Raw genomic sequence first — 25,335 nt, forward strand, 5'->3', positions numbered from 1 at the left:
GTATTTTTTCGCCCCAAATTAGGGGCGTAGTATTTTTTGTAGTATTTCGCTAAAATATGGTTTATATGCGATTTTTTTTTAATTCGAAAAAAAAGAGAGACAAAACAAATTACAAAGTTTAAATATTTAAAAACAAAGCAGAAATGTTGCCAATTCGAAGAAAAAAAGCGGTAAAACAAGTAAAAATGTAGTGGAACAGGAAAAATGAAACAAATAACTATATCTATCTATCAGTGTTAAGATTCATATACATATATGTATTTGGTAATACTGTAGTTTTATAAAATGTATTGTAGATGGCGCCGAATGTAGTATTTTTTGATTCTTCCAGATAATAGGAACAGGAAACATGCCAAAAGAGTCGCCAAAACGAACTCGTCGCCGCATTTATGCCAACCTCTGGTAATCGTTATTTGGAGTACTGATCACGGATTTATTTACACCTGATTTGATTTACACGAGGCGTGGTGATTATGATCCGCAAAAATTGTTTATTTCTTGCATTTGTGTGTTTTGTATTTTACTTTTTTGTTTTAATTTATTCATTTTGATTTGTACTTTACATTCCTAACTGGTATGCGACTACTAATTATTGGTGATTCGATGATGAAATACGAATTTAAGAAGTTGATGTTCCCAGAAGAAATTTAAAATTGATGATATACCGGCGTGTTCTAAAAGTGAATGGAATAAAAATCTTGATATCCTAACTGCCTATAAAGTAAGTATTTTTAAAGTTAAAACGCATTATCTTTTGAAACGGTTGGTTATTTGACAGCATCGTAGATGACTTCCAAATCATATAACACAAAATTCCAAAATTCAGTAAGTAATAATTCACTTGCTGCAAAATCATATCATAGTCGGCTCTTACAAATGAAGAATGTGTTGTGCCAGGGAAGAAATTTCTCGGTCAGATTATGTTTTTTCTACCAGCAAATATCAATTGTCATTGGTTCCTACTGTTATTTACAGTAAAAGATATAGAATGATCAACTTTTAGGATCTTAAAGGTTTGCAAAAATTTAGGTGTTTATTCTGATTTTATAATGATATGGAGAAACTTCGTTTGTAAACTTTTAAATATCTTTGATAGTGATGTAAGTTATCCTCCTCATAACACTCACATTGATAACATGAATTGTAGGGTATGTGTTTGACTATTGAGAATTTTGCTCAACAAATTCTCAATAGTCAAAATTTTATGTCTTCATTTGATATACTTGCCAGGGTTCAAAATTAACAGTGGTCCACTAGTCCAGGACCAACCACAAAAGTATCTACTGGACCAGCGAAATACAAATTGTAGTGGTCCACTTGACCAGGGAAGTTTTATTTCTGCTTTCCTTTCAGAAATTGTAAGTATCACAATTTCGATACCATAAGAAGGTTTGCACCTTTATTTACAATGTTTAGATTTTCAGTCTGCAAAAAAGACTATGTTAAAAGATTTCTATAGCATTATAACATAGTGATTTTACCTCTTGTGTCATGTCGATTAAAAATTGTAAATTGTCTCTATATTATCATGTTACTTTATTTTGTTTTTTTCCCTTTTTTCGTATTGTTTAAAATCAGGATGTGATAATGGACCACTAAACGTGTGCTGTTCTGGGAAATTTAGATTTTACTAGTCCATTGGGCCAGTGACGTATTTTTCTAAATTTCAACCCCTGCTTGCTTCTAGGAAGCAAATTTATAACACTCTTGTGGGTTGCAAATAAATAATTACATGTGAAACTGATTTTTGAAAGGTAAGAGAAATAAGTTATTGCTCTACCTTTCTATGCATACTTACCTCACAAAATACTTTTTTATGTTAATGTACTTTATTTTACAGCTGCTGTGCAGAACTGATGAGGGCAGTTTTAAATTCCAATGCTTGAATTTTTGCAAGTCTCTTGGTGGCAATTTTTTTCATCAGAGACAGAAGACCCACAAAACTAATACTGATCCATACCTTATCCAAATGCGGAGTGGAAATTAATCCTAGTGTATGCTCATGCAGTAGTTCATTTCATGCTACAGTTTAAAAGTTAAAATGCATTTTTTGTTCTTTCTTTTCTTTTCTTTTTCTTTGTTTTTTTTTTTTTTTTTAATATTTTTAACACAATTTTTAAACAAACACGCCAGCATTAACAGCTGCCAGTCCTAAGCCTGGATAAAGTGTGAAGGAAAATTGTACAACATTTTAATTAAATTTGTTTGTAGGTATATTATAGCAGGAAGAATTGGTTTTAATTAGTGCCAACCTTTCTGTTGATGCTTTTCAGTTTGCATTGGAAGAAATTGAATTTCAAGGAAATATACATAAATAGTTTTAATTTGCTGTCAAGTATTACTATGAAATTTGAAGAAATCCTAAGATTTAAATCTCATTTCCAAAGTGTCTTGTTTAATATTAAATCATTTCTTGCTTTTACAGCTATCCTACGATCTTTTGTTTTGAGCCCTAAGATCCAGAACTGGAACCAGGAGTTTCAATACAAGGATTGGTCCAATCTCACAATTTCCTTTTCAAGTAAATGTTTGTACTGAGTAGCATACAGCAGGAAGATTTGGTTTTAATTAATGCCATCCTTTCTGTTTGTGCTTTTCGGTTTGCATTATCTCTTCAAAGTTTCTTCAGAGAGCAGTGGATGAATTTTGCAGAAGCAGCTTTGAATCTACATTGAACCCTTTAAATTGCTATCGATAAATCACAAGTATAAAAAACTATATATATTTGATGCACTTCTATGATTGTAACATTTTTTGTGTATTCAATATTGTAATAAAGTATGATACCCAACATTTAAAAACATGGACTCAATTTTGATGCAAAAATAAATTGAATGGAACTGTCATTTGTCATGTTTGAACTTTATGCATAACATTGAATTTATTTGTTCAATTATGTAATATGTGTGCAATAATGATGAATTCTTATAAGTTACAATTTAGTAAATTTGAAAAAGTAAATTTTATTTCAGATTGATTTGAATAATCATGAACAAGAGCAGGGATTGTTAATATTCATATTGTATTCAGTAACATTTAGTTAACAGTGACTAAAAAATATGTCTTTAATTTTAACTAAGAGCAACATTTTCTTGTTAAACTAATTAAATGCGGTAGAAACTTGTTACACCTCAAGGTTTGAGGGATATATTTTGCTCTTGCCTCATAACTTAACCATGGTATAACATTATTCATTATTGCCTTCCCATTGGGCAACAAATTATAAAAATTAAAATGAAGAAAATGTGCATTTAACTTGGGTGTTAATGTTTGACAGCTGTACTTTACATGTTATATTTTTTTTCCCGTTATAGAACTTGGGCAAGAGAGGAGAAGAATTATAGTTACATTACATGAAAATTCCAACTTTGTTTTGTACATGCATATTAAATGCTGTCATAATTTCTTTTGTTGGCTAAGGTTGCAGAGGGCTCAGGGCGATGAGACCCCTGGACCTGGAGAAAGGCACCCTTTTCAATCTTCAAAGTAATTGTGTGTTTAGTATTATAATTTGCATCTGCAATAGTTAATCAAGCATTCTTTCATAATTTAACACATATACATTACATGATATCAGGCCTGGCTCCTGGGGTAGGCAATCGCCTAGGGCAGCAGATTTTAGGGGTAGAAAATTTCAAAGTTGAAACATTTTTTTCTTTTAAATATGAATAACTGTTTCAGAATCATAAGATTCACTGCTTCAATGCAAATATATATATATATATATATATATATATATATATATATATATATATATATATATATATATATATATATATATATATATATTTATTTATTTATTTATTTAAGACTGTGTACCAGTGCTTGAATATGCTAACCATAGTTTGGAATTGAACTAGAAATTCAATTTAATTTTAGAGGTGGCAAATTGCATGATTTGAAAGTCTTTTGAAAATATTAATATCTGTTTCTATGGCATAAGATGCACTATTTTAATGTTAAAATTGAAGTGTGTACCAGTGCTTGGATATGCAAAAATCAGTTTGGAATAAAACTAGAAACTCGCTTTAATTTTAGAGGTGGCAAATTGCATGATTTGAAAGTCTTTTGAAAATATTAATATCTGTTTCTATGGCATAAGATGCACTACTTTAATGTTAAAATTGAAGTGTGTACCAGTGCTTGGATATGCAAAAATCAGTTTGGAATAAAACTAGAAACTCGCTTTAATTTTAAGCACTTTACTATTATTTTTATTTTATTAATATATTATTATTTTTATTATTCAATGGGGGGGGGAGGGGACACTTGTCACTATCGCCTAGGAATGCAGAACTACTAGAGCCGCGCTACATGATATAAAAATAGTTTTGCACAATTCTTTAATCTTTTTGCTATCTACGTAAGATTTAATTCAAAGGAAGCTGTAAAATGAATGAACATTATGGTCAATAGCCAGAAAGTATAAAATTCCATGCTGAGAATGATAATATGACTAAAAACCAAATGTTCTAGAAGAGAACTTTAATGCCCCCTAGTTGTAATCATTAAAAGTCCTTTTTTTTTTTTTTTTTTTTGAGCAATCACGATTGCTTATTGTTCTCATTTGACCGATTTTGGTGTCCGTGCCTTTTTCAACTTGGACCAGAAGCCTTTGCAGCACCACCGCCCACCGTCCTCTGCTGGTGGCGCGGCTGCTCCGGTTTTGAGCTATCCGCTTCTCATGGTTGGAGGCGTCCATGTCCTACACACACGCACGTTCACACACACACACATACACGACTTCACACACATACACACACAAGACTTCACACATATATACTCACACATACCTACGTGCATACACACAGGTCTACGCACACACACAACTATGCACAAGTAACCGCCCAGGAGGAGAGGCAGACTTGGGGGGACAGGAGCCGTTTCTAGAAACAATAACTCCAATGAGTAGGGTCCTGTCTCAGTTCGTGATTGCGAAAAACATAATTTGAATTCAAAATTTCAGAATTCAAATTGATTTTTTTTTTTTTTTTGAACAATTAAAAAAAATTATTTTTTGTGTAGTCTTATAATTTTTTTTCTTGTCTATCCAATAAACAGACATGCTGCAAAATTTTGAAATTTGATAGTGAGCAGAGTTATTATAGGGGCTCATGTGAACAATTGAAGACTTTTTTTTTTAATATCATAAAGTAAAGGAACTTAAACAAAAAATCTCAAAAAATTCCATGACTTAAAGAAAATATTTAATAGGGACGTTTATGGGGAAGTTCGTCATTAGTTCATAGACTAGTGTGCATCTATAAATGGGATGATTTACGAAAATTCTTAATTCCAATTTCCATTATTTTGACCTAAATTACCCTTCATCTTCATTTCAAATTTTAGCGTTTACACTTTTTTTTTTTAATTTTCTACAAACTACCTTCAGTTTCCACTAGTACAGCGCTGTACATATATAAACAAACCATGTCATGATTCACACCATGTGGTATATAAACCAATCTAATAAAATAATGTGGTGTATAAACCAAAATATAGTCCAAGTGGTGTATACCAGCTAAGAAAATGTATATCTGAAAAACATAGAGCAGATCAAATTCATCTAAAGTCAAACCCAGTGGCGAATTTACCATATGTCGCAACTGTAAAGGGTATCCGAATGACGCACAAAAGTGCACATGATAAGTGCACTATGTTTTACATAGTTTTGTTTTAGAGAGGGCCTCCAACTTTGTATTCTGACGGGCCCTAAATCTAAAACCGCAGCTGGTCAAACCATCTATTTTTCCCCCCAAAATTAGGGCCTGGTTAAGACATCAGGGAGCCGTGTGTAGTCAACTCTTACAATTTTAGCCATTGACGAAATCAGTTTGAAAAAAAAAAAAAGCCGTTTGGGGCCACAGCCTAGTTGACCTATTCAGTAATCAGGCCCTGCCTGAAATTAAGTGAAAAATTAGGTATACCAATAATTACCAAAAAATCGCAATCATGAAATCGAAACCTTTTGAAAAACCGCGATCAAAAAAACGAAAGTTTTTCATACACGAGTATAAACTTAAAACATTTCAATTTTCTTCATTTTAGTCCATTTATTTCCCCAAAAATGCAGTGAAGTTTTACTGATTTTCTTCAGACCATCTTACTGACCATATTCCTTGAATAGAGAGAGAAAAATTACCTTTTTTGCGACCTATATAAATGGAATTTAAAAAACTTTTATTTTCTAAATGTATTCATTTTCTGTTTTTATATTCTGTTTTGTTCTCAATTCCAGCGCACGGCAGTCCAGTTCCTGCACTTGTTTGCAATTTTTATTTATTATTATTATTATTTTTTTCAAAGATGTCCATTAAGAATGATGACGTATCCCTTCAGATGTTACAGAGCATCCACAAATTGTCCAAAACTTCTAAAAATCTCAATGGCGCAGTCTGCATCGTGTTTTTTCTCATTATCGACGGGATCGTGACTATTTACGCATTAATACAATTTCTAAAGACTTAGTGCAATTTTTTCTAGCCAAGCCACTATCTCTTATATCACTTTTTAAATTAGAATTGAGGCCTTACCCCGAACCTAGACTAGTATATTCCATATCACAGTAAAAAACAAAATAGCATAAAATGTATTTTTTGCATTCAGTTTTAGGAGCCCTGCGTTTTCAAAATATCCTGCTTCTTGTTTTTTAGAGACGGGACGTCAGTGTATATGTGTGTGTGTGTTTGTGTGTTTTTTTTTTTTTTTTTTTTGAGCAATTACGATGGCTTATTGTTCTCACTTGACTGTTTTTGACGTTCCTTTGATTTTTCCTACCCACCACCCTCCGCACCATCACCGTCGACGGGCTCCTCACGATGCTGCACCTCAGGCGAAAGCCGTCTCCAGGTTGCATCCATGTCCTACACACACGCACATACATACACAACTACACGCACACAAACACATACACCTACACACACCTACACAAACACATACACACACGCACACATACACACACACAAAAATATCAACTACCCACACATTCATGCCTGCACACAGACACAAACACATATGCCTACACACACATACCCCCCCCCCACAGACACAAACACACATGCCTACACACACATACACATAACCCGTACACACAAACACATACCCCTACACACAAACACACACGCCTACATACACACACTCGTGATTGCGAAAAACATAATTTGAATTCAAGATGTCAAAATTCAAATTAATTTTTCTTCTTTTTTTTTGGGGGGGGGAGCAATTAAAGGTATTTTTCAACACTCATTTGTGCGCAAGTGATTTTTTTTAAATAAAAATTTAAAATTAGGATAATTTTATATTCTCAAGTAGTTTAGATTATTCTGGAGGCCAAATAATTAAGCATTCAACCTTCATTTCTCGCGACATATCATCATCGTGAGCACATGAGCCCTAAAAATTGGGGGCACAGGGCCGCAGTCCCATCTATAGAGTCCCTATATGAAGTGAGTTTGGAGCATTCGATTCTCTCCCTACTCTTCTGACGATGCTCATGGAAGCATTAATTAAAATTTTACCAATTTTTCTCCGTTTCTTGTTCATTATTATTATTTTAATTGTCAATATCTGATTTTTAAGAAAAAAAGACTCTGCGAATGACCTGCTTGATCTGTACAATCAAATCACAGAAAACACCAAAAATAAATTGACATAAAACATAAAAAAAAAATTAATTAAATTATGCGATGTTTACTCTTGTTTACGATTTTTTCAAGACTTTTTTTACGTTTGTGAAAATTACTAATTTAAAAAATATTATTAATGTGAAGAATTTCTACTTATACCATTTTTAACTGTGACCAAGTTAAGTGCTTGTTCTGTCTTTATCCACATCTTTGAAGTGAATAATTAGAATCTTTCAACTGAGCGATAAGTTGCCAAATATGGTAACCCTGCAGTGTTTCCAGTTCCTATTATTAGTCAGACTAGTATTTTTTCAGAAGAGGTGTAGTATTTTTCTGCTTCAAAAATCTGGCAACCCTGCTTCCATGTTTGTTCTGATAAATGTGTTTCAATCCTCTTTCCTGTAGACTGTATGCCAAGTTCAAACGTACCGGATCGGTGGAAGACGATAAAAAAAGCTATGTGTCACAGTCACCGCTACTGTGGTCACAGACGGTTTTTCGCTGCCGTAAGACCCGATCTGCAGAACCGCCTAACTGCTGTCCTTGTTAAAGATGGCAGTCACTTCATTTTACATGCAATGGAAAAATAGTTCAAAAGAGAACACTTATTGCGTTGTTTTCATATGCTGTGTATTTTCTGTAACCATGAACCGTTTTACATTTAGCACAATTTTTGTTCACCTTCGATGGTTGTCATTATTTACTTTATGTCTATTTCCCATGCCAATTCTCTCTCCATTTTATTTAATTTCCCATGCTTATTTTCACTCTTAAAGGCATCTAAGTCTAATGAATTGCAATCCAGATGTCCACTCATAATTTGAATTTGTTTACTAGTGGCTTCTTTCGCCCTACAATACTCTATAGCAAGGGATCTCAAACTTTTTCAACTCAACCCTTTCAAGAATTAGAATTTTCTCACGGCACCCCATACGTGCGTAATTGCAAGGCTATTCTAAGGTTCAAAAATCTATTGTCTCGCTCTTTTGTGCTTGAATTTCACCAGCGTTTGCATATTCATCAGATTACAAAAAAAAAAAAAAAAAAAAAAAAAAAAAAAACTAAGAAAAAATAAAACTAGTTGAAAATTTTAAGTTTCAGGTATGTTTTTCAGCAGTTTTAGCAACCAAAAGCGATTTGGTCTCATTAAGAACGTGAGCCGTAATAAGGAAAACTCTGGGCAGAGATAACTTCACACAAAGTTGGAGACAAAAACACCAAAAAGTACTATTAACTGATACGAATTGCAAGTCTTTAATTATATGAAATAACATTTGATGATCTCAAAAACATTCTTGAAAATTCAATGTTTACTTCCATGGAAAAGAGAAAGATCAATCATCATATTTGGTGCAACTGATAAATCGTTAATTTTTTTTTCACTCATACTCACAACTCGTGAATATATGTGTAGCATATGCAGCACATTATCACATCCAACATCCGATACTCCGGTGCCATGTTATAAAGACCTCTGAGTGCTAAGAAATATAACCACGGCCTTAACTACCAACTATCTACTGTTCTAGTTTATCAAATCACAGGGCGGGGGGGGGGGGGGGGGGGGGGCGGGGGAATGACGGTGCGCAGCGACATTTATCTTTTTGAATTTGCCGACTACAGGAATTAGGCTACAAGAAAAATATGCAACTTTTTCATACTAGTAATCTACACTAAATCAGGTTGAAGCGAAATTTACAGACATGTTAGATCAGGTACTTTTTACATCAGACATCTGTAATAACTTTTACCCGGTTATTAATTACTGCTCGTTCATTTTTAGTATGGTACATTAAAAAAAACCTGGGACTGTTGGTCTATACAGTTGGCTCTCTGTTTAACGACTTTCAAGGTACCACAAAAAAATCGGCCTTAAGTAGAAAGTGTCCTTAAATAGAATGCTTTTAACACTATAGTGAACCATCTGGGACCGTGAAAAGCCGTCGTTAAATAGAGAAAGTCGTTAAATAGAACGTCGATAAACAGAGAGCCAACTGTATAACCTTACTTGTCAAAACGAACTAACAAACTTACATTGATAACATTGGCGCTTCGCGCCTTCCCTCTTACCACGGCACTCAGTTTGAGAACCCCTGCTCTATAGCTTTCCCTAAAGTTAGATCGGTTTCCATGAGCAATTTTTCTTTTACCACAGCATCTCGGACACCGATAAGTAATAAATCTCGAATTAAGCTGCTCTCTTGGTTTTTAAAACAAGTCTTCCGATAAATTTTTCAGGTTTTGTAACAAATGAGTCAAAAGATTCACCTTTCTTTTGCCTGCTATTAATGAATTTATAACGTACAATTACAATATTTGTCCTTGGCTGAAAATAATTTTCAAAAGCTTTTAAAACTACGTTGAAATTGTTTCTAATTGCTTTACAAAGTTTGAAGTTATTAAATACGTCTATACATTATCGTTTTAATTATTATAGTTATACGTCTATACATTTCATTTTATCCGGCTGGCTTATTTTATCGGAGACTGCGGCATTGAAATTTTTAGGGGCTTGTGTTCCGGGATATTAACGTGCAATTGTATAGGGGAAAACGCCACCGCCCGAAATATTTGTTTTATTTTATTGTAAAAACAATGGAAATATAATGTATGACTGAAAGAGTTTATTCGATAATGAAACTGTTTTGAAAAAAAATATGATAACCGTGGAGAAACGGTAAACACACTTTACAGTCTTTTTTTTTTTTTTTTGAAAAGTCGTAAATCTGAAGTTTTCTACAATAACTAAATACGAAGAAAACGACATTTTCAAAGATTTCAAGCCATGTTCTCAATTTAAAAAAAAACGATTTCTGTCAGTTATTTCCAGCGTGTTTTTCGTTATGTGTATAGTTTTCAAGTTATGTGTAAGCCCTCTAACAAGTCAAATAATAAAAAAAAAAAACTGTATTAATACTTATTTTGCTCGTATTTGAATTTCCTTTTAACGTGAAACATTATTGGTAAAAGTGACTTCAGTATTTTTAAAAATGACTAAATAACATGCAATATGGTGTGTATTTACGTTATAGCGACTTTCAGTTGCAGACTTTTTCGAACTACAGGGGTTGTTGTAATGAACGTCGACTATAAAATGTTTGATAAGAATCTGCTATGAAGTAATTTCCGACATCGTTAGTTTTGCTGTGCAAATTTTTGACATTTACTATCCGTTGTTTTCTTTTTTTTTAATTATTATTTTTTCTATTTTAAATTAAAAATTACACATTTTTGCTAGCAGTTGTCAGACAATAAAACTTCATGAATGATAATAACTTTTGAAAAAATAAATAAGAGCTGGGATACTACAATCCATGATCATTTTCTTTCAACATCAAAAACTATCCATTTTATTTTCAATATATAAGCTTTATTAAGCATATCTTTTTTACTTATTCATATTAATACTCGTACATGATTATTAATTACTTACAACACATTTTATAACAAGAGTACAAACTTAAATTAGTTAAGTAAAACACACTTGAAATGCACTTAAATTCTGAAATGCATTATTATCACAATTACAAAGTTAAATCCTACGTTCAATTTCGTTATGAAGTTGTAGCTCCTCTAGATAAAGCTCTCTAGTTTCCATTTTCACAGGCTTCATAGTTACTTTTTAATTTTACACACACAAGTAAAGGGTTAATTCAAAACATCGTATACGCGCTTTGCAGTTGACCAGAAATGGGAATAAGAGTCTTGCTAGACGCAGGCGATGAAGTCACGTGGTATTTTCCATTTCTTGCCAAGTCTTTAAATTTGGCGAATTTTCGTAAGATTTCGACAGACTTTGACCCCCATATCTCAAAAACAAAAGGACGAGGGCACTCAATATTTGGGTCAAATTTTTTTCTAAAGATACTCTTTCGAATGCGACCATTTTTAACTTTTTTCATGGTTACTGAACTCGTGATGTTTCCTGGTGAGAATGAGGGTGTCAATGAGTTGTTGAGGCATTACTGCCCATTCGTCTTGCAGCGCCAATCGAAGCTCCCGAATCGTTATCTATATAACATTTACGTTTGAAAACGTATTTCCTAAAGTTCAACAAGCACACAAATGTCCAAATCCAGTTTACACCAGAGCTGTAAATGAAGCTTTAGTTTTGACTAAAGGTTTTTGCAGTTCAATTTCAAATTTGCCACTTAGTCATTATGGTATGCTGTCACTTGATCGTTGAGCCATCGACTTAGTTAACATTGATTTGCTATGCTACGAGAAAAAACAGTGCAATGACGCTGTTTTAGCTACAACTATTGCGAATAATAAGCCATTGCTGACAGCTGTAAAAAAAAAAAAAATCACAATTAGATTGTGCTGACCGTTGATGCTTAACAATGCTATACAGTTGTCGATGAAACCAAACCGTTAACATTCCAACTGAATTCTTAAATTCTCTGGATATACCAGGAATGCCACTACACGATTTCAGGTTGAAAATTTGTTCACCAATTATTCTTTTTCGCAATTAAAACCCTCTTAGTTTATGCAACGGTACGCGTTGTTTGGGGATATTTCGATAGTTGGGAATATGGCGCGATCGTCATTTTGTTAACCCTAAAGCCCTCGATCCGTCTCTTAAGTGGCGACACGCTCCATCGTCCGCCATTTTGTGTCGTTCCGCAACTTTCTCCCTATCTCAATAGTAGAAAAATACCGAGTTTCGCTCATTGAAAAGTATCTTTTTATCAACGAATGTTTGCAGGTTTTTAAGGGTAACTTATGTAACTGACAATATACGTAAGAAAATGATGAATTTTATCTTAGTAAAATGTATTTTTTATTATTAAACCGCATATTAGTAAAAATGTGATTCGAAGGAATTTTCGATATTTTTAGGAGTAATTTCTTTTTTTTTCCCCACCATAAAGACCTTCTGAGTTACAAATTACCTGAAGTGCTTTGAATATGCGATTTATTGTTAGAAATTTGATGTAGCAGAAAAGTAGTGAGCTAAATTAACTACGTTATGAATTGTTTGTAACTTGGGCAAGAGTTTGAACTTATTCATGTATCATTTATATTACTAATGTGTGTAGTTTTCTTATGGAAAATTATTCACATCTAAAAAATTGCAAAATTTCTTTTTGCCTTAATTAATAAGGTTTATTTTCAGCAGGTCTCTTTTTTTCTTTTTTTAATTTTACTAACACTTGCTTGTTTCTCATGACGATTTTACATTAAAAAATGCCTTTCACTTAAACCAGATTTTTAAAGATACTACTAGTTCTTAAAAAATCAACAAAATCATAATAAAGTGTTTTAACCAGTTTTAAATCAATATTAAAAAAATAATATTAATTTAATCATTTGATACCAATAGGAATTCAAATAAAAGAGTGCAGATTACATCTTTGACGAACTGTTATAAATTGCAATAATGAATTTTAATAAATCAACAGGCACTAGAATAAATCATATATATTTTTTTATTAAAACATTTTCGCGTCAAAGTAATAATTAAACGAAAACAGCATTTTTCCGGACAAAAAAATAAATAAATAAAAATAAAAAATAAATAAAATAAAAAAATAAAAAATCTTCATATAATTGTATAAATTGGCTTGAGTTATATGTTACTGCAATCTCAAAGAAGCTTAATTTTTTAATAAATAATTTCACATTTTTTAATATCTTGAGATTTTAGCACAAAATAGATGAATAATTAACTTGGCAACACACTGAAACTCATGCCTATGACACAATTAAAAGCAAAACTATGTTTTCTTAAAACAATTTTGTTACAGTTATTGAGACATTTTGAAACTAACTAAACAATAGAAAATTTACACTAGAAATAAATAAAAATAATTAGCATATTTAAGATCTGACGGCTTTGTTCTCTTAAACTCAGAACTATCAGTTTTAAAAACAGGGCAAATATTTTACTGCTGATAGCAATTTATTAGGTGCCGTTACATAGTTAAGCTTTACAATATTTGAAGGTACTATATGTGATTTTAGTGAATATCCTTATCATACCATAAAAATCAACACACTATCAGACTTTTCATGAAAAGTAAAAAATATTACGATTTCAACAATAATTTCAAAAAGTATCTGAAATTGCACAGAATTGAATTGAAAAACAGAAGATAAAAACAGAGAAGTATTTGCAACAGTATTTCACTATTAGTGGAAAAGTGTTTGAAATTTGAAATGATGTTACACACAAACTATTTTTTACGTTAAGCAATGTGCGAAAAGTACATGATACATACATGGAGTAGGTAGATGTATTAAAATTAATTTGAAATACCAAATAGATGTCAGTTCTTTATGATAAAATATTTACATAATCTATGAGGCTGCACTTCATTTCATTTACCCATAGGTAATCGATACAACTTTTGACCCGATTTTGAACTGTTTGAACATCCAAATGCACTACACCAAGGCATTGTCACATTTAAAATAGCTTTTGATGAAAATTGCGAAGAGCAAAGAGAAATTATCTGGTATTCCGCACAGTGAAATCACACAGACAGCGACACAAAATGGCGGACTGAGCCAACGTGATTGCCCACCTCCAATCGCAGTCGAAAGCGGCACGCAGTACATAGATCAAAGTGTGTCGCCACTTAAGAGACGGATACAGGGCTTTAGTTAACGCTGCTGATTTATAGTAACCCATGTGAATAGATGTTTCATTTCTCTTCGTTTAGATTTGCAACGAAAAATACCTCTCGCGCAGGCACAGAAGCCAAAAATTGACGCCAATGAAGAAAGATTGCCAGATTCGAAATTATCGAAACCTTCCCCGTTTATTTATCAAAAGTCAACAATTTTGACGGAAAAGTTTTAAGGAGAAATTTTCGTGTTGCCGCTTACTCCCATTAATAGCATCATAATTTTCAAACACATTTAGAAGGCTTCAATTTCCGATTCGTTTAGCTTTTGCATTGACCATAAATAGACCTCAAAACCAAACAATGTCTATTAGCGGTTTGGACTTGAAACATACAAGTTTCTCTCCTGCTGGGAAACTATGTGTCGCTTGCTCACGAGTGGGAAAGTTATCATACCTATTCTTGTTAGCAAAAGACGGGTTAAGCAAGAACATTGTGCACAACTTAGGGCTCAGTTAATTTTCCGTTTTCAAATAATCGAAAAAATAGTTCGAAATCAATGTTATCTACTTCATTTAGAAAACTTAATTGTATATTTTGTAACAAAGTCATTGATCACAAACTATAGAGAAAGCTGAAATGAATAAAATGTAGTGTACATTTTAAAAGTGCATGTTGGTTTGTGCTTAATTTCTGCATTCCGATGTTTTACAATCAGTTTCGATATTTACTATCACTTTCAAGTTATTGTTTTTTTGAGAAATCACGATTGCTTATTGCTTTTATTTGACTGTTTTGATGTCCTATGATTTTATTTTCCCACCAGCACCTCTGCAGCATCACCGTCGACCGGCCGCCTCACGATGCTGCTCCTCTAGCGAAAACCGTCTTCAGTTGGCGTCAATATCCTAACTTACACGCATACATACACGCACGTACACACACACACAAACACATACATACGCCTACACACACATACACAAACACATACATACGCCTACACACACATACACAAACACATACACACACTCAAACACATACACACGCACGCATACATACACACACCTACACATACACCTACACACAATACCCACACACTCATGCCTGCGCACAGACACAAACACATATGCCTACACATACATACACATTCCCTCCCACGCACGCACAAACACTCATACACACAACAACCCACACATTCATACCTGCACACAAACACACATGCCTACACACATACACATACCCCCTACATACAAACATACATACCCCCCACACACATATATAAACACACACGCTTACATACACACACACACGATTGCGAAAAACATAATTTGAATTCAAGAGGTCAAAATTCAAATTATTTTTTTTTAGCAATCACATTGCTTATTGTTCTTACTTGACAGTTTTGATGTCCTATGATTTTATTTCCCTCCGTCTCCCTCTGCAGTACCACCGTCGGCCGGCCGCCTCATGATGCTTCTCCTCTCGCGAAAACCATCTCCAGGTTAAGTCCATATCGTACACACACACCGACACACACACACACACACACACACACACACACACACCTACACACACTTACATACACACTTATGCCTGCACGCAGACACAAACACACACACACTCGTGATTGCGAAAAACATAATTTGAATTCAAGATGTCAAAATTCAAATTATCATTATTATTATTATTATTATTATTGTTATTGACCAAAGTCATACTTGCAAAATTTACTTCGCATAAGTATAGTGTTTTTACTATAGAAAATTTAGTAAGTACTTTCTAAATTTAATAAGTACTTACTTCAGCCTAACACATTCATTATCAATCTCATAGCTTTTAAAATCGGCTAAACTGTTATAAGCTTTATCTTACTACTATTATATACGCGAAAGTTTGTCTGTATGGATGTATGGATGTATGGATGTTTGTTACTCTTTCACGCAAAAACTACTGAACGGATTTTAATGAAACTTTACAATAATATAGCTTATGCATCAGAATAACACATAGGGTAGTTTTCGTCCCGTTATGGGGGGCAAAACCCCCTTAGGGAGACAATAAAACACAATTTTCGTATAAATTCTCTAATATGGGGAAGAAAAAATACTTGCATATATTTACATTATATATCCATCAAAAGCTCTGATTTTTCTGCTAAAGATGGCACCTGTTCGAAATTTCTAAGTAGAATGAAAAACGATTTATGAGCTTTTTAGTTAAATGTTCGAATGCTTTTCTCAACTCAATGCAGTATTTAGTGTATCATCTCAACTCCAGGCGATAGCGACAATTGTTGTATTGTTGGCTATCTTTGCTTTTCGTGATTGTTCAAGGCTTTTCTCAAGTCAAATCTTGAAATGAGACTTTTGCACAAGATTGGCAAATAATACATGGATTTGTTTATTATTTTCCATTTTAATGCAACTTTGAGGCAATTAATGCCATTTTTTTATTTATTTGTGTTGACTGGGTATTTAATCGATCAGCAGGAATCTAGCCAAACTTTTTTTGTGGAATCAGTTTAATTGCTAAGGCATTTGGCAATTTTTACAAATGTCGCTGTTTGTGAAGCTAAAAAGTAATACAATACTGTTTCTCGCTTTTCACGGGTGGTCAACTTTACAGGTTTTACTGTAGTTAATAAAACAACTGCTCAGTAGGCATTAGATAAATCAAGTTGTAATAAATATACGCATTCTGACACCAAGCAGCTTGAAACATTTTCTTTTTACTTATTTTTTTCAACAAAACGGTTCAAACACTTGATGTTTTATTGAACTTTTTTAACTTTTCAATTTACAAAGTTTGAACAGAGCAACGTCTGCCGGGTCCTCTAGTTAAAAATATTAATTTGACTGCTTCAAAATAATGAGTAAAAGACGATTATTACTACAGAGCCACAGCAACGCGTGGCTGGGTCACCTAGTAGTTTATATCAATATTTTTTCCGTTAATTTTGTATACACGACCTATAATAATGTAGAATAAGAACGAATCACCAGATAGCAACATTGGCGAAGCGAATGGAACTATTAGCCACAGGATAGGCGCCTAGCATAGCTAAACGTTATGCGAGGCGTGTTACGGGATACTGAGTCATTTGACCACACTACAACTACGATTGTCAGTTACACATACTTATACGTCACTTAAAAGTTTAAAAAACTGGCAGATATGTAATAACAAGGTCACGAAGACAAATGTTTCATGCATTGAGAAGGAATAGATGGAGAGAGTGCAACCCTACTATCTCGATACGGCAACAGTACCATGTGACCTGGGCAGCAATTTCGAGTTGACCGTAACCGCTGAAGAAGTTTTCATTAGCTGAAGTCATGAATGATACTTACCTTTAACCGTAGAGAGGAAAAATTAGATTTATAGTAATAGTGCAGAGTATTCTAGCATTGTAAACTGTGAGGAAAAAGCCACACCAGGAGGTCCAGTAACTTTTCCCTAGCATGTACGAATGTTTTTTACTTCTAAAGAAGGAAAAAATAACATTTATATGCATTCAACGAGTACATATTCCACAGTTGCTTATAATTTTTAAATTTTTGTACTTTTTTTACCTATAAAAGTTATAAAACACTGTATATCTTGAGTGCAAATAACATGGGTATAACTTTGATATACACCCCCAAAAATTACGCGCCAAATCTGGCATTTCTTATGGACCTTTTAGGGTTACTGTTTCTTATTTTGGTGTTGCCAATTTAGGTTTTTTCAGCTTTTAGGTTATTGCTGTTGCCAAATTTAGTATTTTCTTGTATTTTGTACCGTTTTTTGAGTTTTTTTTAAAGTTTTGTGGCAAAAATTTTTGTGGCAACAAAGTTTTGTGTCAACAAAAACAAAAAAAGTCGCCAAATTTCCGATTTGGGGGGGTATATCAAAGTAGTTCCATAACATGTTAGTTCCATAAAAACACTTTTTACTTAACTAGTAATTATTTTAACTGCTCTTAAGCATTTTGTGTACATTTGCTTTGTTGTCGAGTATCTTCTCGCCAAGCTCTAGTGAACAGCAGATGCGCAAGAATAAAGATTTGCTATTTTTATACTTCAATTTAAATACTAGTATACCTGCGTATGAAATCATTTCAAAACATGGATTACAATACATATGAATCCATACATTTTCATCAATAACAGAACACTTTAAACTATTTGTACATGCCCGTCATTTTACGGAATAAACATCAAAATACATGAAAAATGCAGTTAAATTATATTTTAAAATCCGGAAAGAAGTGCGGAGAGGGAATTTGAATGATAGGCCTGTATTTGTATCCGTTATTTATTTATTTATTTATTATTATGCTGTTAAGGAGTTGGAACGAGAGTTGCTCTGATTTGTAGCAGCGACTTCATAACAAGCGCCGTCGCGTCGTCTGAAAAATATTTAATGCCAAAAGAGCGATTGCGTGCCAAAACGCGACAACCTCCCAGCAAAACAAGTCACCTGACCTGGGAAACATTGGGTCCCAAGCTTATTTCACTGAGACATTTGCTATGGCTCCCTCCATTAGTATTCCTTCTCAATGGTTTTATGAGTTCAGAAACATTTCGTACTATTTTCAGTTAGTTACCGCCCTATAGCCAGGGCTTAGGCATTGAGTAGGAATAGATGGAGAGAGTGCAACCCTACTATCCTGATTCGGCAACAGTACCATGTGACTTGGGGAGCAATTTCGAGTTGACCGTAACCGCTGAAGAAGTTTTCATTAGCTGAAGCCATGAATGATAAAAACATTTAACTGTAGAAGGGAAAAATTAGATTTATAGCAATAGTGCAGTATTGTAGCATTATAAACTGAAGGCATAACTTTGATATACACCCCCAAAAATTATGCGCCAAATCCGGCATTCCCTACGGACTTTTTAGGGTTGCTGTTCCTTATTTTGGTGTTGCCAATTTAGGTTTTTTCAGCTTTTAAGTTTTTACTGTTGCCAAATTTAGTATTTTCATGTATTTTGTACCATTTTTTGAGTTTTTTAAAAGTTTTGTGGCAACAATTTTTGTGGCAACAAAGTTTTGTGTCAACAAAAACAAAAAAAGTCGCCAAATTTCCGATTTGGGGGGGTATATCAAAGTAGTTCCACTGTGAAGAAAAAGCCATACCAGGAAATCCAGTAACTTTTCTTAGGTATGTACAAATGTTGCCTATAATTTTTAAATTTTTGTACTGATTTTACCTATAAATGTAATAAAACATTGTATATCATGAGTGCAAATAACATTTTAGTTCCATAAAAACACTTTTTACTTAACTAGTAATTATTTTAACTGCTTACGAGTAATTGGTGTACGTTTGCTTTGTTGGCGAGTAGCTTCTCGCCAAGCGTTTAGAACAAGTTTTAGATTTGAAAATAAATATTTGTTACATTTATGCTTTAATTTAAATACTAGTGTGCCTGCGTATGAAATGATTTCAAAACATTGATTACAAGACACAAGAATCCATAAATTTTCAGTCAATGAGCGAACTCTTTAAACATATATTTGTACATGACCATCATTACAAGGAATAAAAATCAAAATACATGAAAAATGCAGTAACATCATATTTTAAAATCCGGGAAGAAGTGGGGAGGGGGAGTTTGAATGACAGGCCTGGTATCCGTTATTTATTTAAAACTGGCAAAAGGTTAGCAGCGTTGCCTTTGCTAGTAACAATAACCAGTAACGATACCTTTTAGAACTGATCTTTCAACATTGCTCAAAACTCTACTCTTCCCAGCCAAACTAGTCACCTGACCTGGGAGAAATGTTTTTGAAGCTTATCTGACTGAGACATTTGCTGTCGCTCCCTCCATTAGTATTCCTTCTCAATGGTGCATACGAACAAAATTTACTAGGCTTATGAGAAGTTGCTACCCTACGGAGTGCGTTTGTTTTACCTTTTTCGCCCGCCATTAGACAGTGGCTGCAGTGCCCCCTACAGTTCGTTGGAGTTGCGAATTGAGATGGGGGAAAATGTCTGTCGGTCTGTCTGTCTGTCCCCCCTAATAACTTTTGAATGAATAGTCCGATTCGAACAAACTTTTTTTTGTTCGAAAGATCTCGGAGAGCACACCTCATTTCCATATTTCACTTTTTGATTTGAACTATTTTTTGTTCAATTTTGAACAGTTAAAAAAAACGTAACATTAGCGCCTACGGGAAAATTCAAGGCAATTCCGAACTGTGAGGCGAATTGGCTTCAAACAAACTTTACAGGAAAAAAATTTTGATGAAAAATTTGTATATAAAATATCTTTTGGATTTGAACAATTTTCCGTTTAATTTTGAACAGTTCAAATCCCTTAACATTAGCGCCTACGGGGAAACTGAAAGTCAATGTAGATTCCGTACTTGAAGGCGGATTTACTTCAAACAAATTTTGTTGGAAATAACTCTTGACGCCAAGCTCCAGACTCCGACTCCGAGAATTTAGGGGCATCTGACTCCGACTCCGACTTCTGTGCCCGACAATAGATCGGACTCCAACTCCCCGACTTCGACTCTCACTTCGTAGCTTTGGAAAAAATTTATACACGGAGGACAGATGACTGACTCCGATTCTTGGATATTCAACTCCGATTCCTTTATCTCAAAATTAGATTGACTCCGACTCCGACTCTGCAGCTATGGTTTTAACTGTGAAACAATTATTGTTGATAAGACTTGTTTTTATTTTCACGCTAAATTTTTAATTTAGGTATTCAGTTTTCGGCGAATAAACTCGAAATCATTTATGTTTCTACTTAAAGATATGCGTAGATGATTTTTTTTTTTTTTGACAAGGAAAGTTATTTTTTTAATTTGAAATTGTATTGTTTTTATTTATATTGGTAAGTGCACTAATTCATTTAAAAAATTATTTTTGGCAACAGGGGAAAAAGAAACGATTTTTTTTTTGATATGATGTATTTATTTTAATGAGCTTATTAATTTAAAATTATTACTTTTTCGTTTTGAAAGCTGTTGAAGAATTTTTAAGTGGAAAAAAGTGTACTAGCTGCTTTGTTTAAAAGGTGCTGCTATTTTATTTGTTCGTTTTTTTTTTTTTTTTTTTTTTTTTTTTTTTTATAATAAAGATGAGTAAGGAAAAGGAATATTTTATTCCTAGAAATCAGCTTAAAATATTAAAAAATATATGTTTGAAACAATTTGCGATTTTAGCTATTTTCGAGAATATTGGTGTCAGGTACTAGAAAGTAGCATGGGTATACGGGAAAGTAGGCTCTTTTAGTTCTAGACGGAACTTCTTGTTAATATGATAACATAAAATATTAAATAAGCCTTTAATATGTCTTAAAAAAATTAATGTACTGTCTGACCACGAATTGCACGGAAAGGTAAACATCCGGTTTACATACGGAAATGGACGCATCTATTAGTTTTCAGGGATGACAGTTTTTGCAGATGCATGTTAGCCTCTGAGTTAGCAGAGTCACATTCAAATCGGTCTTAACTGGACGTTTGCCGACTCCATACAATCTGTGATCAAACAATAGATATTTAAAAAAAGTTGCGATGTAGAGAAGTATTTAAAAATTATATATTTGCTAGCTGCGTCGTGCGGCTTTGCACGGTCTACCTCGAAAAGTTATGTCAAGTGACGCGCGTTCAACAATCTGGCATGAACAAAAAAAAAAAATATTTAAAAAATCAGAAAAATTTTAACACAGATTGCGGAAAAATAACCAAGAAAGAAACATTTACCCCCCTCCCCCCCCGATTACAGGAAAAGCCTCAAAACATAAACAAAATTTTATTTCTTCATATTCGAGAAAAAAAAACGGCAACAGATCTTCCTTTTCAATGATTTTCTTCACGCTACAAATTTTAATAAGAGCATTGTTACGGAAAGTTGAGATAGAGCACTGAATAATAATTTGAATGGAGAAATAATGGCCATCGAAAAATAGGGATTTTATGTCGAAATCTAAGTGTCATATAATTAATAGTTTTTAATTGATATCTTCGCTAATTATTATCGGAGGATTATATTAAATCGCTAAACTTAAAAACGGGAAGATTAGGAATCTATCAATACCTGGTTTGATAGTCAGTTCATTGGCGTTCGGGAGAAGTAACTTGGACGTACATACATACATAGATACATAGGTACAAGTTGTCCTGAAAAAGCCTGACTGTTTTCAAAAATTTATAACAGGAGAATGGTTAATGATAAAAAATTAATTTTTGCAGAAAATTCATCTGGTGGGCCATAAGTTTCGTCCCCCCACAAGTTCCAAATTTTAGTTTAAAATTTTTCCAATAGATGGCGCTTCAGATCGTTAGACCGTAAATCAAAGAAAGACAGAAAATTATATCATAGTTTTTCGAAAAATGTTTCTAATAAGCAAAATTACAAAACAATATTTTCAAAATGCCTGCCGCTGACTGCAATCACATGTCGCAATCGGAAGAAAAATCCGTGAATTCCAATAATTATTTTTTGACTTAGAGGCTTACTGTCTGCAGCGCCATCTATGGGAAAAATTTTGAACTAAAATTTGGAACTCTGGGGTTACGAAACTTACGGCTTACAACGTGAATTTTCTGCAAAAATTATTTTTTTATCATTAACCATTTTCCCGTTATAAATTTTTGAAAACAGTCAGTCTTTTTCAGGGCACCCTGTACATACGCTCAGTTTTTAATTATATAAGATTGAGATCAGTGTTATCACTTCTGTGAACAGCTCAAATTCAAGCAAAATCAGACGTAAAAAAAAAAAAAAAAAAAAAAAAAAAAACTTTCGAATTTTCAAAATTAATTTGAATTCTGAAGTATAGAATTCAAATTATGTTTTTCGCAATCACGAATTGCGGTAGGACCCTATTCGCTTGTTTCTAGAAATGGCTCCTGTCCCTTCAAGCTTGCCCCTCCTCTTGGGCGGTTACGTGTGTATAGTTGTGTATGTGTAGACTTGTGTGTGCGTGTAGACCTGTGTGTATGCACATTGGCGTCTATGTATGTGTGTAAAGCACGGTTGGAAAAAACCCGGGTTTTTTTTGAAAAAGCCCATGGACCCAGGGTTTTTTAAAAATAAAACCGGAAAAAAACCCATTTGAAGCTGGGTTTTTAAAAATAAATGTTGGTTCTTTTGTCTTTTTTTAGGGAAAATGTGGGGTACTTGTTGCATATTGTCACATAAGTATATGGACAAAGCGCAAAAATTGTCTTGCGGTAAAAAAAGCAGGAAAACTAGTTTTAAAATTCAGCGTTTTCTGAAGAAAAGTATAAAAGACGACGAAAACCAAGAATGGTGAAGTTTCAGATGTTTTAGTTTCCATGATTACCAACAGTTGAGGCAAAGTTACTTCTCGAGTGATAAAATCTAGTGTTCGTTTATAATTAGTACTTTTTTTTTTTTTTTTTTTCATTTTACTTTATTGTATTTTATTTTGTTATGCAAAACTACTGTCGAACCTCAAGTAGTTTAAATCCTTTTTTACTGAATTCCAGCTTAATCAAGACATTTCTTTGAATTTTATGTTGCCTGTTTTTCTATTTCTGTGTACAGATTAACTAATATTAAACTTTTTCGCAAGATAATGAAAATACTGTACATCCTATTCTGTTTTCTGTCCAACCGTTTGTAAAACCTGTTGATTTCTAAAATGTATACCTTGTTTATTCGAGATTTGTGACGCGTTGGTTTGCAGGAAATAATTCGCATGAAAACCTTTTAGCTAGAGTAGTTTCTTATGTACAATCTACAAATATTGAGAAAATCAGACGTGACAGGACTTAGTCAAGATAATTTGAGTTATTTATTGACCAGTTAAAGAAAAAAGTTAAATATATTTATTTAAAATCTTTGAAGTATCTTTATAATGCCGTTAAGAAATACTATTAAAGTTCAAAATTCATTTTTTATGTCCATTGTCAGTGGTGAAGACCAAATAAAAGAGAAGTTTAAATTAAAAGTGTTTAAATTAAAAGTATTTAAATTAATTAATTTTTTATAAAACTTCTCAGAAAATTTAAAAAAAGCCAAAAGTGGGATAAATAATGGTTTTTTTTTAATGGTTTTGTTTTTCAAAAGAACCCATTGGGTTCAACCCAATTGAGTCCAATCCGGCCAACACCGGTGTAAAGGAGAGTGTGTGTGAGTGTGTTTGTGTATGAGCGTGTGTGTGTGTAGGGCATGGACGTTACCGACTAGAAGAAACGGCTACCGGGGATAGTACTCAGGACCAGAGGAGCCGCCCAGAGGACGGTGGGGTTGAAAAAGGAACCACAAGGTCACAGACGGTCAAATGAAAACATTTAGCAATCGTGATTGCTCAAAAAAAGAAAAAAAAAAGAGAAGAAAAGAAAATTTGAATATTTAGCATTTTAAATTCAAACTATGTTTTTCGCAATTACGAGGGTGTGTGTGTATATAGGCGTGTATGTCTTTGTGTAGGCGTGTGCGTGTATGTACGCGCGCGTTTGTGTGTGTGGGTATGTGCGCGCGCGTGTGTAGGCATTCGTGTGTGTGTGTGTATGTATGCGACACTGTGTATGCTTTCAAGTGTGTAGGCATGCATGTGTGTGTGTAGGATGTGGACGCAACCTGGAGACGGTTTTCGTTAGAGGAGCAGCATCGGGAGGAGCCGGTCGACGGTGATGCTGCAGAGGGAGGCAGGGGGGGGGGGGAATAAAATCATAAGATCGTCATTCAAAGGTCAAATGAAAACAATAAACAATTCGTGATTGCTCAAAAAGAAAAAAAAAGAAGAAAGTGACGATGATAGCGACACATGTGAAAAATTCCGAGCAATAAATATTCCTCTTGAAAAACAATTACACAACAAAGATCGACAAGAAGGTAGATCAAAGAACATAAACCAACTTGTTTGAAATTGAAAAAATCAAGGAACCAAGTATGTATTCATTTTTGTAATTTTTTTTTAGGAACTCGTCTTTTACAAGCACTTGGTTATAACGTGCAAATGTTGCGGTCCCTTCGTGATCACTATAAGCGAGTGCGACTATAAAACGCTTTGTGTATCATCCTTGAACATTGAGCGGTACGCTTTGAAAAATAATGTCCTATCCAGAACTAATTAAATATCAGTGGTCTTCCTTGTTTTTTACTTCTTTTTACAAAAAAGGAAATATTGTATTCGCGAAATAATTTTCAATCAAATATC

This window comes from Uloborus diversus, chromosome 9 (genome assembly GCF_026930045.1).
Source record: "Uloborus diversus isolate 005 chromosome 9, Udiv.v.3.1, whole genome shotgun sequence".
NCBI lineage: Eukaryota > Metazoa > Arthropoda > Arachnida > Araneae > Uloboridae > Uloborus > Uloborus diversus.